The sequence below is a fragment of the Catharus ustulatus genome, chromosome 11, assembly GCF_009819885.2.
Source record: "Catharus ustulatus isolate bCatUst1 chromosome 11, bCatUst1.pri.v2, whole genome shotgun sequence".
Lineage (NCBI taxonomy): Eukaryota > Metazoa > Chordata > Aves > Passeriformes > Turdidae > Catharus > Catharus ustulatus.
In genome coordinates, this window is record NC_046231.1 from 21,634,543 (window position 1) to 21,652,284 (window position 17,742).

A 17,742-nucleotide genomic window follows, 5' to 3' on the forward strand; every position below is an offset into this window, starting at 1 on the left:
CCTGACCATAAACCACCCACCCCTCAGCTCAGCTCCATGGAAGCCACCTTGGCTCGGCCAGTTGCCACAAACAGCTCAATCCTGTTCTGTATTTACCTTGAGGATGTTATTTATCATTGATCCCCATTCTCAACAATGTCTCCCATGTGCACTCAGCTGCTTTGCTGCAGAAAATTAATAATACTTGAGTCCTAATTCTGGTAGGGGCTCCCCTGGCAGCAGTGGCTGCAGGTTCTGCCTGTGCCCTGCTGGTGCCAGATGGGCTCTGCAGCCCCTCAAAGGTCAAGTTGAAAATGCCTGTCCCTAAAAACTGACTCAGAGAAGGCAAAAGCACTTGAAAGAGCAGCTCAGCTCAGTTTCTGATCTCTCTGGTGCCAGTGTACATTGGGGGGTTGGTGTGTGTCCCCCCAGCAGGGACCTGGTGGGGACCCTCTCCGGGGAGTCTCACCTGTTATCCTGGGAATGCTGTGGGAATCAGCCCAGAGGGTGGAGGAGCAGTGGGAGCAGGGATTGAGACAAAGTAGATTTTTGCACTGTGTTCATCTTTACCCCGAGATACCAAATAGCTCCATATTCACAGAATGCAGAATCCTGGAATGATTTCAGGTGTTCTGACACCCTTTCACGTGGCCCCACAATGCAGCAGGTCCTTTTGTGTTTTCATCGTGCAGTCCCTGTTATCCACCATGTTGGGTGTTTTCAGCTCTGCTCACATCTGATGCAAATGTGGAGCAGTGCTACTGGAAATGTTTGGGGCAGGGTTTGTCCCACAAGGCCTCAGCCTGATCTTATCAGAGATGTTTCACACCTTTCCTTTTTTTCTGACCATTTGCCATAGTGGGGGGAAAATATTCTTTTTTTATTTTTCTAAACCAGATTTTATTCAAATAATAAATAACAACCTATTAACCCAGCATGCTTTAATGCTCCGAATCTGAATCTAAAGACTAGAGAGAGCACAAACATACCATTAAAAAAGCGTGTGCGCTTCTTCCTCCTGCCCAGCCTCTCCCCCATCGCGCACGCAAGCTGTCTCTTTAATAATGCAAAGGAGCAGTAAATTTCAAGCTGAGGATGGGCAATAACAAGGAGAGTTATTTCCACAATGCCCCAGTGTCAGCCCCTGGCTTAGGCGCACACCTTATTAGTTCTAACAGGCTGGTTAGCATCGGGTCACCTCTGCGGCTCCGCTCCCCGCAGGGTCACCCGGCTCCAGGCGGCATTTGGGGAGGGGGAAGGGAGCCCAGATTTACACATTCTCTTCTCACCCGGCATTTTTAGCACTGGTTATTTTTATTTACACACTGCCCCCCTTCTGCTTTTACTCCTTGCCTTTCTCTTGCTCCCTCTCCCACCCAAAACCTGTGTAAATCCTGGTGGTGGGCAAACCCCTCCCTGTGAGTGTGGATAGAGGGACTCCTTGGAATGGGGGGCTCCTCTGCTTCTCTTCAGAAGAGAAATAATTCAAATTAATCAGCCTGGGTGTGTATGGACAAACAGCAACATCCATAAGGCAGTGTTGATGAAAGCCAGCCCAAGGTGGTTGCACTCCCAGTTAAGCATGACGATAGCGTGTGTGCAGTGAACACGCGTGTGTGTGTGTGTGTGTGTGTCTGTGTGTGTGTGTGTGTGAGTGTGAGTGTGTGTGCGTGTGTGTGTGAGACATGGGCGATGCTTCACTCCTCTCTCACTTTCTCAGGGCCACAGCAATTGTCTGCAGGATGCTTCTTTAAAGTGAGCTAAGGCAGGGATGTGTTCAAATGAATGTTCATTTTTTCCCTAACTGGAACGTAGGAGAAGCTGCCCATTATGGAAATGCACAGGCGGTTGTGGCCCTCTCCCGGCCCCCTCCCCCACCCGCCAGCTCCCATCCAAAAATGAATGCAAAGAAATACTATTAGGCTGTCTGGTTATGTATTTTTTATGAGGCCATACAAGACACTGCCTGACCTCGTCCAGCTCATGTTATAACCACATTGAAGATGCTTTTCATTTGGGTTCTGCTTTTCAGCCTGGGTGACCTCTATTAAATAAAAAAAAAAAAGAAAAAAATGGCCTAATATGTGACCCCTGGGACGAGTCGCTTCAAGGATTACATTTAATTCATATGATAATATTGAAATATAATGTTTCTGTGTCTAATGTTTTGGATGTTTTTCTTTCTTCTTTATTTCAGGAATCCTTTGAGTCTTGTTGGGGTTTTTTTTCCCCCCTTTTTTCTTTTTGGAGGGGGGAGGACAAGTAACTCATGCTTGGTGGGCAGATTCTTAAAAATCATCTTTTTTCTCTTGGAAAACCAGTGTGAACACAGCAGCCTGCTCTTCCCCTCGCTTTGAAGGAGAAGAGGAGAAACAAAGGCAGGGAAATTTTTTTTTATAGGAAAACGTGTTTGGCTCGTCAAAATCCAGCCCCACGCTTTGTTTAGGCGTTTGCTTAGCCAGTTGATAAGAGTGACCTGCTTTCCTGGCCGGGGGGCACGGGCAGACCCCCCTGTACCTCCGCACTGCCTCCAGCTCCCATTGTGCGCCTCGGCCCCGGCGCTCCCCTCGCACTGGGAGCTGGCACAGGGGCTGGAGCACCCCAGCCCTCCTGACACACACACAGCGCCTGTTCCAGCCTCGGAACTCCAAAAAACGTGCTCTGGCTCAAACACGGCTTGCCACGCTTCAGCTTAGGAGCGCCTTTGCTTTTGCCACTCGCGAAATTAAATTTGACTCTTTTCTAAATATTCCGCGTATGAAAAAGCATTCAAGAAAGCGCATTTCTTTCCCCCCATCCTCGCACTAAAATCACGTTGCCAGGTGTACGGGGGAATTCAGCCATCAGTCAGCAATCCAAGCCGAGACCTTGCACTGGGAAGCAACGAAGCCCTTAATCATTGCCGGTAATGACATGTTTGGAAAAAAGTGCCACACGTGTGCACCGTGTATTTTCAGCAAACATCTAATGCGAGGGTGTGAAACAGTGGCTGCGGTGCACGGTGTGCTTGTGCAAGGGCTTCCCTCCCCTCTCCTCCTCCTGCTGCTCCAGCCGGGCTGTGCTGCCCCGCTCACAAAAGCCGTGTCCTCAGAACAATGGGCCTGTGCTCCTGGAGCCCCGTCCCGGCACACGGGATGCTGCTCCTGTGACGTTTGCAAGACATACACAACCATGATTATTAATATTTTTTTTCCCTCCTTTTCCCCACTGTGAGTGGAGCTGTGAAATAGTAAAATTAATTTGTGCCAAAATAGCCCTGGAATAGCACTGGGGCTGAAAGAGCCCAGGTCGGTACCGCGTGCTGAGCCCGGGTCCCGCCGTCGTGGGAGCTCTCACCGCGCCCCAGGAACGCGGCTGGGGCTGGGGGCTCGGGGGGCTCGGGGGGCTCGGGGGGCTCGGGGGGCTCGGCCAGGTGAGCGCTCGGAACCGCCAGCCCCGCTGCCGTATTCGTGCCATAGGCTCAACCTCGACAGTTTTTGGCTAAAACCTAATTAGCGCCAGGTCTGGGGCCTGCGTTACGTGTGCAGCGTTTTGTGTACGATATTAAAAAAATATCCGGGCTTTGGGTTGCCTTTTGTAAGGCATGGAGCTGTGACCCTCCCTCCGCTGCTCCCTCCCCCCGGAGCCCCAGACTTCGCCGTGCCCTGGCTGCGAGCTTACATGGAGTTGTCTTTTTTTTATTTTTTTTATAAACCCAGTCACAACACGGGAAGAGGAGGAGGAGGAGGAGGAAGAGAGAGAAAGACAGAAGTAAAAACCCTTGAAGGATGGCTCTCCAAAATTGCTGTCGGAAGCACGGGGAATCCCTGGTAGCGCGGGAGCGGAGGTAAGGCAGCCCGAGCCCACCGTGCTCCGGCCCCCGCGCCCTCGAGCCCTCGCTTTTGGGCTGGGAGCGCGGCTGCTGGGGAGCGGAGCGAAGGGAAGGTGGGAGCTGGGTGGTGGTGGTGGGTGGGTGGTGGTGGGTGGAGGAGACACCTTCGCCTCGCGCTGCTTAAGTGGGCGCGGCGCTGATGTGAATATGCAAATGGGCGGCCGGGCGCGTCACACGTGCGGCTGCTCCCCCTCCCCTCGCTCCCCTCCCTCGCTCGCTCCTTTCCCACCCGGGGCTCGGGGGGCACCTGCGGACACGGGGGGCACCGGCCCCGTCCCGCCCGTCCCGTCGCACCCGTCCCGTCCCGCGCTGGGAGCGGCGGAGGTGCGAGGCCGGGACGGGAGCGGGGTGACCCCGACACGCGGGGAACGGACGCGATCGCTGCCGGGGGGCGCGGGGGGTGGGGGGCGGCTCCCCCCGCCTCGCTGATTGATGTCAGGGACCAACAGGACCCGGCTTTCCTGGCGATGATGATGGTGATGGTGATTGCGATGATTACACTCATCATTAGTGGGAATTTGAATTTTGCGATGGTCAAGGCTGGGCGGGGGCATGACCCCCGCGCCCGGGAACTTAAGGAAAGAAAAGACAGGATTTGGAAAATGATTAATTTATGCACTGGAAGGGTCGAGTTACAAAGGTTTTCACGCAACCCCTTTTTATTGCGAGTGTACACCGAGATCGGCAAAAAGATGGGAAAGGCGTTTTTGTTATTAGAGGAAAATCCTTTATTGGAGGGATGATTTAGAAATTTACAGTCAATGGAATTTGATTTCATCCTTTGCCTTTTGCTTTATCCACATTTTAATAAAAGAGCCATGAAGAATAAGAGTAGCCAGGTGATTGCTGAACAAAGCAGATCTCGAGTGTGAATGGGATTTAAAATCAGTGCCTGTTCTGCCTGTGCCCGGCTGTGTGCCCGGCCTGGGGACACTGCTGACGACACACACATTAGTGCAAAATTGCTATTTCATGTTCAGGGGGCACTAACTTTCTGGTACATTTTCCCTTCCCCTCTGTTTGCCTACCTGGTGATTTGGGTATACTCGATCACATCCTAGGTTTATACGTGGTTATTGCATGGAGAGAGCGATTTCCAGGGGAGTGGAGTGCTGCTGGGGATGTCTGCCAGCACCCTGAGGTGGCAGTGACCATGTGTGGTTCTGCAGAACATCACCAGCATTAATTCACTGGGAAAAAAACCAAATGCAAATCAACTCCATTAGTTTTTCTTAGGTTCTACCAGGGACTTTAAAAGGATCTACTAATGGGATAACCGTATTCACTAGATTGATAAATAAATAGAAAATCCCTAAATCTTTCGAGGCATGGGGCTGGAAGCAGCAGATGAAAGTGACTCCAGGGTAACTGAATAAAACCCCTGTGCTGATAGTGCTGATTGATCATGGTGTAGTGCACTAAGAGACAAGGAGTCAGCTGAGGGGAGGAGAGGGCAAAGGCGAGAGATGGAGCAGGAGAGAAGTGGACCCCAGTTCCGGCAGGACAAACCACCTGCCTGTGTGCCCTGCTCTCCCAGCGTGCCCAGTGTCCCGCACGGCTCTGCCACCCCAGTGCCATGCTGGCCTTCAGCTCTCACACAGCCCAGCTGCTCCGTGCTGGCTTGACTCTCGTTCATTATCCCGGTGTCTGTGCCTTCCCTCGCCGTGGTCTCAGGCCTGTCCTGTCTGCACCGCACTCTGGGCTCCACGGGCCCAGCCTGGTGCCAAGGGCTCCGTGCCCGGGGCAGCACGGGCAGCGAGGGCAGCGCCGGCTCAGGGCCCTTTGGGTGCCCGGCCCTCGCCCGGCACCTGCAGCCGTGTGCGCGCACACGATTCCCCGCTCGCTCCGCCGTGCCAATAAAGAAGAAAGGCAGGGATGAGGATTGTTGCTATTGATCTGCCCAAGGGGATCATTAGGCATCAGTATCAATCTACAAATCAGTGGGCCTGTGTTACTTGCTTGGGCAGTCATTGCCAATTTGTTCCTATTAGATGGCCGAGCCCGGAGGTGTTTGATGAGCAGATTGGGTCTTTATCTCGGCGCTGGAGAGCAGGCGGGCGTGGGGAGATGCCGCAGCTTTGCAGGATTTCTGCTGTTTGTTTGTTTTCTTCTGCTGAAACCCTTTTCACTTCTCTGCACAGAATTTTGTAGGGGCTGAATGTGTTTCTGCTTTATGGATGGTTTTTCATATCATCAGATTAAACATATTGAGAGTTTAGGAGAAACTATTTTAAAATAATCCCTTCGCTGTTATTCGGTCTGTTTACCAGCAGCACTCCCTATAAAAATACATATTCATGCCAGATTCTTTTGTTATCCTTTCCAGGTCAGACCCAACATTAGGAACGCAAACAATTTTGCTTTTGCTATCCCAGTGCCCATTCCTTGGGATTTATTGAGTTCTACTTAGTGAGGTGATTGTTTTCCCAGTATTTCCCTCTGTGATTTAATTAATTAGGCCAAAAAAAATAAAGCTTGCAGATAATATTTTATTTTCATTGTGTTTTTATGTGGAGGGCAGCCCCAGGGGTTAGTGGCCCCTTGGACACAGCCCTGCTCTGTGCGGTGCCTTCCAGAGCTGCCTCCCTCATCTGCATATTTGCAAATAAAAAAATGTTTAATACTGTACAAAATGAATAACAAATTTAGACCATAACAGGAGAATGGAAATTAATGGCAAAAGAAAGGATCAAACCAGTTCACATGAGTGATCTGATCCGACATCAATGCCGTGTTATTTAATGCAAACCTTGATTCTGACTGTTCCATCTCGCTCCTCACACGAGCATCGCGCACTTTAAACATCTGTCCAGCCGTTAAAGACCCTATTGATGCTGTGTTATTGGATTTCTAATTTCCAGGTTTTGTCAGGGGGTTTAACAGACTATGTGAGTGTTTATAATTTCTAATGAGTTTAATCTCTAATTTGCCTCTATTACCTGGGACTGTCAAATCCCCTTCTCAGCACTTGGTCTGTGAAAATTCAAAATACAGAAATACAGGTTTCTAAAGAACTCGAAATATTTGTCATATCTTTTATATACAAATATGTGTGCAGTAAACAGAACTATACATTCTTATTCTCTTTGAAGATCAAGCCTGATTTTAATCCTGCCTATCTGCTGCAATCACAATATATTACCTAAACCCAAGTTTCTTTGAGGACTTTTTGGATAGATGTCACTATTTCATTGGAGATAAAATAGGGTGTGTTTTAGGATACCACATTATTGCTGCCTGATTAGTATTTGATCAAATCCTATCTGTTTTTTTGTCCCTGAGACAATCCAGCTCCTCCACATCCGGAGGCGAATTCACCTCATTCTGTCTGACAAGTGTTTTGTTGGGGAGCAGCGGATCAGATCCGTGTAAACACGCGGCTGGGGCGGGGAGCCCCGCACTTTTAATTTATCATAAACTCCTCAGAACTCATTAGCTTTCATCTTTACATCGCACGTATAGAAATGAATTCTGAGCTCACTTGGGGAGGCTTTTTTTTTCTATGGAGTTTGCTGTACAAATATTTATGGACCTTTTCCTTTGTAGTAGAGATTCCAGTGGCAACAGCTATCACACGACGAACAGCAGCTTGCGACTTAGGAGAGAGGTTGCCAAAAGCTCTTGTTTATTTAGTTGTGTGGCATTTTGTCTTGAAATTTGTTTTGCTACTATTTGGTAAAAATACAGGACTCTCTTGGGAGGAGAAATAGGGATTTTTTGCCTATACTCCAGAAAAAAAAAAAAGGGAAAAAAACCTCCCAGAAAATGAAATCTAAGTGTGTTTGTATGTACGAACATAACTTTATAATCAGCATATTGTGAGGATTTTCAGAGCAGGAGGCTGCTCACTGCCCATTCACAAAACACACATATGGAGATTTTATGGTAGGTTTTGTTTTAAAGATAATGATTTGTCTCCGTGTTGCAGTTGTTTATGTTTCTGTCTATATCTCTTTCCTCACCCCTGTTTTATTTAGTAAGGTTTCAGCTGTGAAATTTCTCCATGAAACAATTGATACATTCTCCACACGCTGCAGCGAGGGAAAAAAAGCCCCTTAGATTAATGGTCAGTGTCTCATCCACACAAATTTGTGTTACGATACTACCGAGAAGCTGCGAATTACTGACAAGATCTAGAATAATTCCTAATGCTGTCGAAGGCTTCATTTTCTCCTCCGCATGATGGATGAGGCATAAGAAGTGCTTTCTGAGATCGTTAATGTGCATCATTCTGTTAAGTGTTATTAAAGTCCGTCTGTCTTCGGCAGCAGAAACAATGGCTTAGCCCTTGTTTGGTCTCTGTCTTTGCTAAACTCCAACTGGCTTTTCCTAACGTGGCCCATTCTGGGGCTCTCACTGGGGCTGGTTTGTGCCACGGCACTTCACTTGGTTTGGGGAATTGTTTTTCCCCCTTAGAGTTTAGTGTTGGCTCGTGGCGTGGGAAGGCTCGGCGAGTTCCCGGTGACTCTGTAACCTGTGGGCAATGTCCAGGCAGTGCAGATCCCCACCAAAGCTTCTGTTTTAGCCTGGGAAATGGGATTGAAGTTTCCCTTCGAAGGCTGCTCCTGCCGAGCGACGCTGGGCTCTGGAACTGCCCCCGGGAGCGCCTGTGTCCGCTCATTTTCCCTGGATTAACCATTTAAAAATCTGGGAATTGGAGCTGCTGTCTGAGGAGAGGCCGAGCTGGTCCCTGGCTGGGAGGGAAGCTGGCATGGGGCAACCCAGACCTGTCCTGTTCGGGCAGGAACCGCTGCCCTGTCCTGCTCCCGTGGGCATCGCCCCATCCCCAGGGGGGAGGAGGCCAGGCCCACATTGCAGATGGATCATATTAAATCAAAAGTACTTTTAACCAAACAGAAGAATTCACTTTAAAGGTTTTTAACCTTTCTTAAGAGCCAATTTTTCCTTAAGCCCTGCGATAATAAAATGCAATATAATTTATAGAGCACTCTCCACGGGTATGCATTCCTCCTCTCTTCCTTTTTTTGGTACAGTCAGATAAAACATCCTACAACTGGGATGATAATCAAGAAAAAACAAAAAGCAACTGATCATAAAGCATTTAGAAATGTAACATTCCTTTTACAAGGGATTCAGACATCCTTGGGAAGCCTCACTTCTATACTTTTAATAGAATTAGAGAAGTGTGATGCACAGCTGGTAAAAGCTCAGTCATCCACAGCACAGCGAATTTTTGAGTATTTAATTTTATATTTGAATAATTCTCCAGATCAGGCTATAATCATGGATGTCATATAAAAAGATTTTTTTCATAAATTACATTATTTCGCAGATGTGCAAATACTTCTGTGAAAAAAATTACATTGATCAGTTTTTAATACCCCCCTGTCTCACCCTTCAGTCAAAAGAAAAAATAGCTTTTTTCCCATCTTTGTCTTCAGAAAGGTGCTAGATTGTAAACATCTGAAGGAAATGAAAGGGGGTTGGCCAGTCCACCCCAAATTCTTTCCAGATTTTCATTCCTTTCACCAGCAGCCTTCTGTTCTTGGCGGAGAGGGAGGAACAGCAGAAGAAAGAGAGATGTCTCTGTTTCTTATTAAAATTTGAAGTGAAAAGCAGGGGCTGTATTTTGCTAATTTTCAATCTGCTGATTGGGAAGGGGGTTAGGAGGTGAGGGGCCGTGGGGACACGGGAGGTTTGGTGGGACAGAGCCTGGCTGGTGGCACGGCCCCGGCGGGCACCGGGCACAGCCTGACCGGGCTCACTGCGCTTGGGAATCCCCATCAGAGCATCCTGGTCACTTTTCTAATTAGCAAATGACTTGTTCACCAAGAATAAACTTCCCAACAGGCTCGTGCTCCGAGTGGCTGGGCTCAGAGGTGCCTGGAAGTCTCCTGGAGTGGGACTGGGGTGGCCTCAGGGTGACCTGGCCACTGGAACTTGTGTCCCTGCAGCTCTTGAGCTCTTTGCCTCTTATCTGCTCCCAACGCGGAATCATTTAAGCAAGGCACAGGCAATTCCACAGCACATCCTCACATGCAGAGTATCTGGTTATCTTGGATATTGTTGTGAATGGAAAAGTTTGCCCTAATGTTACATTCAGGGATGGCAATTAAGATAAATGCCAATTCCAGCTCTCCCATCCCATCTCCTATGAAGTTACACTTTAGGGCTAAGGAAGCTAAAAGTAACTTTGTAAAAGTTAACCAAGGTGTCACACCCTGCCTGCTTGGGCTTCAATCGGAGTTGCCAGTTTGTTTTTCAGGGAATTTAAGTACCAGATGCACTTGGAGAAAGCAAGCTAAACACCAGAGTTTATTTTCAATATGCAAGTGGTATAAAAATATGCAAGCCCTGATCTGAGCGCTATGGAAACTGCTCCACAAAAATGTGGAACGAAAGCTGTTACTGTAAGTGTGGTTCATGTCCTGTAACAGCTGTGACAGCCCGGCACAGCTCAACACTTGTCCAATTAGATGAAAATATTCAAAAGGAAACCCGATTTAAATAAGGTCTGTAATAATCTTTCACAATTACCGAGTATCCCAGGCACAAACACTGTCCCCTGCCCGGGTCACCCAGACCCTGCACTGGCCTCGGCTCCGTGGGCGCCGTCTCTCCCTCCTCACGCCCGCTCCAAAAGCGTTTTTTCAGGGCTTATGTTACAGTTATTTGCAGATTATTTTAGGTCTGTGTTCTTTTATATCCACTTAGCAACTTGCAAGGAATATTTCAGGAGCAGCCCGTGCTTGATGTGCCCCTTTTTGGGGAGCAGGAGGACGAGGTGGGGTGGATTTAAAAGCCATTACTGTATTTATGACAGATGGTTTTCAGTTTAGGAGAGAAAGCCCAGATAGACACTAGCACAGAGACAGGAACGTGGACACGTATCATTAAGCTCTTTCTGTTAATCAAATGCAAGAAATACAGTGAATTTATTTTTATTCCTGACCTGTGGAACAAATATGGCCAATGGATATTACACATAATAGGTCTTAAAAAGGAACAATTATAGTTTCCCTTTAAGTTTTCTGATTTGTTACAAGTTGTACCTATTTCTAAGGTTTTAAGGATACCAACGATTAAAATCATCCCGCTGCATAAATTTTTGTTATTTACCATAGTTCATAAGTATAGTGTGATGACCTTTTTCTGGCTTCATAAAATCAGTAACTTAATATAATTTAGGATCTGAGAGTGCAAGTTCCTTGATTCATTTATCATTTGATGCTGAAATTTGTTTAGTCTGGATCGAAGGCCCTACTCAGCTTTTCCTACTGGTAATAGATTCTTTGTACATTGGAAACTGGGAGATCTTTGCGTCTTGTCTCTTTCTTTCAAGTTTGACCAAAAATAGTCATTAAAGACTTCAGAAGCCTGCTGACTTTATAAATAAAGGCCCTTGACTGGCTCTGATGGGAGTTCCATGCACAGAACAGCCCCTATCACTAATTTTTCAGAATGGGAAAGTGTGTTGATATAGAATACACCTTGAATTAAGTGGTCGGTTTTGACTGTGTTCCAGACAACTTTTATGAACGCAATTAAATAGGGAGTTTTAATAGCTTTGAGAGAATTAAGTTTGAAATTGTTCTATAAAGAATGTTTATAAATATATATAGATGATAGATGTAGCTGAAAGCAGGAGGCAATGCAGTAATGTATTTTAAAAATTCTTCTGTAGTCAGTGTGAGTGATTTCAAATGGGATCCCAGGATCTCCAAGCCAAGGCTCTCATCTTCTGAGGAATTTAAGTTACCTGGAATAAAATGTTGCCTTAGAAATTGTTGGCGTAATAGTCCCCTTGGGAACCCCAGAGCAGTCAAAGAGAAATCCAACAATAAATCCAGGGGCCACCTGGATAACTCCCATAAAATGCTTTTTTTCAGTGGAAAAATTTCTTTAAAAGCTTAATTCTTCCTAAATGTAAAGTCCAGTGCTCGTGTTTCTGTAGAACTTTTACAGTTGGATGTTCCACTTGGTTTGTTTGAAGAAGTTTTCCAGGGCTCTGAGACAGTGACCTCAGCACTGTGTTTTCCTCATATCCCCACCTCTGCAGGGACTGGGGACCCAAAGGGCACCGGGGTTTAGGTGTGACCAAAGCTGGCCCAGGTGCTGGGCCCAGCAGTGCAGGAGCCCTGAGCGGGCAGCACTGGGACAGCACCGGGCTCTTGTCCAGAAAACTACACATGGGAAAAGCCCTTTCCCTCTGTGCCCATTGCAGTCCCTGTGTGCCCAAGGAGCCCGGCAGAGCAGCTCTGGCTGCCAAGGCTGAAGCTGCAGAGGATTTCTGTGTGTGTGACACACTGAGCAGTTCCCGGAGCTCATTCACTCATTCCCTGCTCCGCAGCCCGGCACGCTGAGATGGGATGTGGGACATGGGAGATATGACATGTGACATGGGACATGTGACATGGGACATGGGAAGTGGGAGATGGGACATGGGACATGGGACATGCGCTCCCGGTTCCCGGAGGGACCCTCACAGTGCTCAGGCAGGGCTGCTGGGAAGGGCTGGGAATGAGGGGATCCGTGTGCTGTGACTGGGCTGGAAACCAAAGCTGCTTTTAACGGGGGTGTGAGGGGAAATGGAGGTGCAGGGCACCCCGGGCCATGTGCACATGGACACACGTGGACACACGTGGACATGCAAACCGCAGAGTGCTGCCTGCTCTCCACAATCCAGCTGTGTTCTGTGCTGCGGCTGAAAGGCACTGTGTGGCTTTTGATTGAAAATACTCAAGGAGAAACAATAGTCCCATAAACCAGTGGAAATTTTATCACAATTTAATTCTCTATCAATATTTTTAAAAGGCAAAAGGGGTCGAGAATGAAGTGTGTTGTTCTTAGTTGTCTGTGTTATTAGTTAACATCAGCTGTCTGCCGATCCCCACCTCCGTGCCCAGTAGAAAGGTCACTATAAACCACATTTTAAAAAAAGACACTTGATTTTTGTAGAAATACATACAAAAATAGATTCAAGATCTGTGGATATTTGCATATGGTCATTTTACAGATCTCCTGGTGTGATGGCTGGAAAACAAACCTCTTTTAAACTCTGTGAAATTCAACATTTCACTAAATTTAACATATTCTAAGTTATACATAATATATATTTTGAAGCAGTTTTACACTTTTTCTATAGACTTTGATTTTCAACTGTGTCTACTTTTCATGTATAATGAAGGTATAATTTATAAAAATATTTTAAACAGTCCAAGCCAGTTATTTATACTGAGTTTTATCTTGAAATGAGGTTTCATGTATCTTTTGGTTTTGCTTTATTTACTTCATCATTCCCTTATCACCCAGAGCCTTTTTTGCAATTGCATTTATTTAAAATGGTATTTTTAAACTTTCAATATAATTGTGTTGTTTAAACAAGAGGGTTTTTTTTCTAGTGAGTGTTAAGGGACTTGTTTTGCTGCTGTCCCCAGAGCAGTTCAGTGCAGCAATACATGCAGTGAAACGGGGAAGATTTCCCAAATTGTCTGTTCTGTGCTTGGGATTCAGGCAAGCAGGCACTGTCTGTTCTGTAAGGAGCAGTGAAATTTGGTGTTGTGGATCTGGGCTTAAATTGTTCCAGAAGCAATTTCTGTTGATAGGCCACTGTTTTTCTGGACATTTTCCTGTGTTTTGGAGCAGAAAGCAGGTTTGCTGCACTAGAGCTGTAATCGCTGAGTGCGCGCTGTGCCACGTCCTCACTGAGGGATAACGCACGGAGCCGTGTGGGCTGAGGGCAGCAGAGCCACTGGTGTCCATCCCATCCCATCCCATCCCATCCCATCCCATCCCATCCCATCCCATCCCATCCCATCCCATCCCATCCCATCCCATCCCATCCCATCCCATCCCATCCCATCCCATCCCATCCCATCCCATCCCATCCCACCTCTGGCACTAGGAGCCCACAGTGGAGCTGCTCCAGGTTCCTGTCCTGCCTGCCCTGCCTCCTGCTCTCCTGGCCTGGCCTCAGGGATGAGCTCACGCAGGAGGTGGCCAGGCCGTGGATGGTGGCAGTGGTGTCCATGGATGGTGGCAGTGGTGTCCGTGGATGGTGGCAGTGGTGTCCGTGGATGGTGGCAGCGGTGTCCCTGGTGCTGAGTGACTCTTGGTTGCGCAGAGCAGGGACCGGCCCTGCCTGGAGGGTCCAGGAGCTGGGAGAAGCTGCGTTCCCATCCGTGAAATAACGATGGATGGTTGTCCCACATTGTTACCAGAACTGGGATTGTTTTAGTTGGAAAAACCCTCAGAGGGCACGGAGCACATGCCAGGGCAGGGCAATTCCCGGTGTTTGGATCCTGGTGTTTGGATCCCGGTGTTTGGATCCCGGTGCCGGGGCCGGGCAATTCCCGGTGTTTGGATCCCGGTGTTTGGATCCCGGTGTTTGGATCCCAGTGTTTGTATCCTGGTGTTTGGATCCCGGTGTTTGGATCCCGGTGTTTGGATCCCGGTGTTTGGATGCCGGTGCCGGGCGATCCCCGCCGTTCCCGCCGTGCCCGGCAGGGGGCGGTGCCGCCCGCTCAGCGCCGCCGCCGCCTCGGCCCCCCCGCGGCTCCCGCCCGGAGCCTTCCCGAGGCTGCGGCACAGCGGGGCCGCCCCGGCCCTTGGGCTCCCACTGCACCCATCCCATCCCGTTATCCCATCCCATTGATCCCATCCCACCCCATCCCATCCCATCCCATCCCATCCCATCCCATCCCATCCCATCCCATCCCATCCCATCCCATCCCATCCCATCCCATCCCATCCCATCCCATCCCATCCCATCCCATCCCATCCCATCCCCATCCCCATCCCATCCCCATCCCACTTCATCTCTGCCATCCCTGCCCAGAGATCACAGGCGCAACTCCAATTGTTTGGAGACTTTTGCATTCAAATGTTGTTTTCTATAACAATATCCCTAAACCCCAGCTGCATTTTTATGGCGATTGTCCTCCTCTGGGCTGTTGGGGAACAAACTCAATTCCTGCCACAAAGACAGAGGTGGTGGCCAAATAATTTCCATATAATATTAATTTGATAGGTGTATGGTTGCACAGTTTGTTCCTCGAAGTGTGAGATCACAAAAAATGAGGCAGTTTTTATGCCGGGTGCATTGGGTTGCTGGGGGTGGGGGGGCGGTGGATATTCCAGCACTTCTATTTCTGCCTCAAATATTTGTGTTTGTTTTTCAGGGGCTTTGTTAATACCTGAGGGAACCATTAATGCAGCCGAAATAACAGGAGATCTGATGTTCTCATGGTATTTTAGTATTTCACTTCCTCGATGGAAATGGCAGGAGAACACCAGATCTCGCGGTATCTGAGCCCCAGAAATAGCTCCCTTGGGAATTTTAAAAAAGCCCATAAAATACATAAACACAAATATGGAGATATCCAGGTTCCTGCCGAAGTTGCCTGCGCAGCCTTCCCTCGATTGAAGCCATCAGTCAGCAGCTTTCCCTCCCTTCCAGCTGATTTGTCTTTGTCACTGAGCGAAACTACTCTTTCTGCCTCAAACTGATGGCAGAAAAGCAGACCCGTGTCGGTAATTGTGATTATGGAGAGGACAATTCTGGATTGCTCACACAGACAGGAGATTTCCCCCAGTCTGATTATTTTTTTCCTAATATGGCCGTTTCCTTTTTGAAAAACATGTTCTTATTTTTTATTATTATTTTTGGTTTCACTATAATTTTCATTGGATATTTAGTATATAGTTATCTAGTTATTTATATAGTTGTCTTTATCTAGTTAATTAGCTAATCAAGCAAATGGTTTCTTTGGCTCTTAGCTAAAACAGGAAAACACCCCAGTATCAGGATTAAGTTTTCATCTCTATCAACTGGCTTAAAAATACTGAACTTGATTCCTTTTGAATTAACTGAGTCTTATTTTATTTTTTTTTTCAATATCACCTATCACCATAGTAACCACCAGCTGTCAGTTCAGTTTCTGACATTTTTCTCATTTGGTAAGATTTCAGAATTGCCATCCTCCCTGCCAACATGTCATGAACAAGAAAAAAAAAAAATGCATGAAAAATCTAATGGGTGTCTGGTCTGATTGTCCTCACTCGTGGCAGGGAAGACAAAAACTGATGAATTGTGAAATGTATTCAGAGGGATTCAAGAAAAGCAAGTGTCTCGGACCCCCTCCTCACCCACACCTCCTCGTTTTCATCTTGTTATGCTTGATGCACCAGACATGCTTGCCCTGACACTCGGGTTTGTAGAAATTTAAGATTAACAGTTTTTACATTCACCTCGCTGATCCCCGGGTTTTAAAGTCATCATTAAAAATAAAGTTCGCAGAGCTCGTATTTAGCACCATTTCCCACTCATTGATGAGGTTTTAGCACCTGCGAATTCTCAACAAAACACTTGCCGTGCCTGAAGTCAACAGCCAGTTCGGTACTTGCACATTTCCGTCCCTATTTCTGTGGTTTGTGCACATTGGGAAGCAACCCTTGAGCAGGCCGAAAGAGAAAGGCAAATTCTGGGTAACTCCGTGGGCTGGGGGTTTGTTGTGCTGGAAAAGGGCAGCAAACAGTAAAATTTGGCTTTTTTTATTTCTCCAATTGGTTTAGCTGAAATAATATAAATATAAGGAAAAATAGGTTTGTGTTCAGTAAATGATGCTGCACCTCCTGGATGGCAAAATATCTGTGAGAAATTGCCTCGACAGGCTGCAGGAGGGCAGGAGAAAGGGAAAGGACTCATTTACCTCTGGAAAAGCGAAGAAAAAGCCAGCAGTGCCTTTATCACATGTGTTTTGGGGTGTTTTCTGTACGAGACGCGCGCCCTGCACGTTGTGTTTCTGTGGGTATAAAACAAATCCCCCCAGCTGCCTCCGTGGGGGCACAAAGAGCCGTCCCCTGGACGTGCTTCCAGAGGGCTTGTTTGGGGCTGGATCCATCTCCTTTTTCCCCGACCGTCTGTGAATTCAGGCTCAGCAGCAGGAACTCATTTCAGGCACATAAACGTGATTTGATGAGCAGCTGCAGCGCTCGGGTCCCTGCGCTGCCGGGGACACCCCGGCGCTGGGGGCTCAGCCCCGCTCCCGGCTCACCTTTCACTGCCGGGGCTCGCCCAGAGGGGAATAACTGAAACAATCCCGGGACATTATCCCCACTTGGGAACATTTGGGGGGATTTGTATTTGTGAGTATAATCGCTCAGTTCTGCTGCATCTCCACGGAGCACGGAGGTAGCTCTTAACCAGGAAAAGTCCAGACTCCCTAGGAAAGGAAAGGCCAGGGCTCGTGTTCGCCGCGGTGTTCCCTGCGCAGGGGAGCCGAGCTGTCCCGAGCCGTCCCGAGCCGTCCCGAGCCGGGCTCCGGGGGCTCCGGGGGCTCCGGGGGCTCCGGGGGCTCCGGGGGCTCCGGGCTCCGGTCCCGCAGCTCCGCGGGGAGCGGCGGCTCCGGCTCGGGAGGGATGCGGGGCTGGCCGGGAGGGTCCCCCAAAGCTGCTCCAGCTGAGCGGCTCTGCACTTGGACATTTCACATATAGCCACTGCTCAAATGTCTTCTCGGTTTTAGGATGAAAAACCAGCGTCTTTGGGAAAAAACTGAAAATAATCCCGTTTTCCTGCCTGTTTCAGCCATGCATTTTGCCAGCTGTATTTTTTAAATAGTTCTATAAATGTATCTCATGAAATAAATGCGCTGGGAAAGTGTAACTCTTTTAATGATAAATAATTTTATTGTATATAATATTTGAAAACAAATGGGGTAAACAAAATGCACCTTAATGTCTTTATGGTTTGTGAGATTTATAACAATAATCAGGAACCGACTGTAACACTGTTTGCACCTTGTGTGCCCTAAAGCCATTGGATCCCTCCGTTAATTGTATAAATTCCATGCACTATGGAAAATCATGATGTATCATTTATATTCAGCTATGTCAGGTATATAAATATTAAAATATATTGTCCAAAAATGGCT

The 17,742-nt window shown here is 47.8% G+C and overlaps 1 protein-coding gene across 2 annotated transcripts in view; it reads left to right on the forward strand.

Moving 5' to 3' along the window:
* Positions 1–3,664: 3,664 nt before the first annotated feature.
* Positions 3,665–17,742, forward strand: part of ZFHX3 (zinc finger homeobox 3) — a 380,864-nt gene continuing 366,786 nt past the window's right edge. For both annotated transcript variants that reach the window (XM_033069696.2, XM_033069700.2), the window contains exon 1: positions 3,665–3,805. The gene's annotated coding sequence lies outside the window, so the exon portion shown is untranslated. The remainder of the gene's footprint in view (positions 3,806–17,742) is intronic.